The sequence below is a fragment of the Mizuhopecten yessoensis genome, unplaced genomic scaffold (genome assembly GCF_002113885.1).
Source record: "Mizuhopecten yessoensis strain PY_sf001 unplaced genomic scaffold, ASM211388v2 scaffold9085, whole genome shotgun sequence".
NCBI classification, from domain to species: domain Eukaryota; kingdom Metazoa; phylum Mollusca; class Bivalvia; order Pectinida; family Pectinidae; genus Mizuhopecten; species Mizuhopecten yessoensis.
The window spans coordinates 281,481-281,774 of NW_018407871.1; the positions used below are offsets into that span (position 1 = coordinate 281,481).

Sequence of the window (294 nt, forward strand, 5' to 3'; positions counted from 1 at the left end):
GTACATAGACTCTGTGTAAAACTGTTGACCCAGTACTTACATAGACTCTGTGTGACACTGTTGACCCAGTGCTTACATAGACTCTGTGTAATACTGTTGACCCAGTACTTACATTGACTCTGTGTAACACTGTTGACTCAGTACTTACATAGACTCTGTGTAACACTGTTGACTAAGTACTTACATAGACTCTGTGTAACACAGTTGACCCAGTACTTACATAGACTCTGTGTGACACTGTTGACCCAGTACTTACATAGACTCTGTGTAATACTGTTGACCCAGTACTTACAT

The 294-nt window shown here is 40.5% G+C and overlaps 1 protein-coding gene across 2 annotated transcripts in view; it reads right to left on the bottom strand.

Annotated features, from left to right (window-relative positions):
* LOC110457303 overlaps nt 1–294 on the bottom strand; it is a 22,876-nt gene that overhangs the window by 15,462 nt on the left and 7,120 nt on the right. The window lies entirely within an intron of this gene.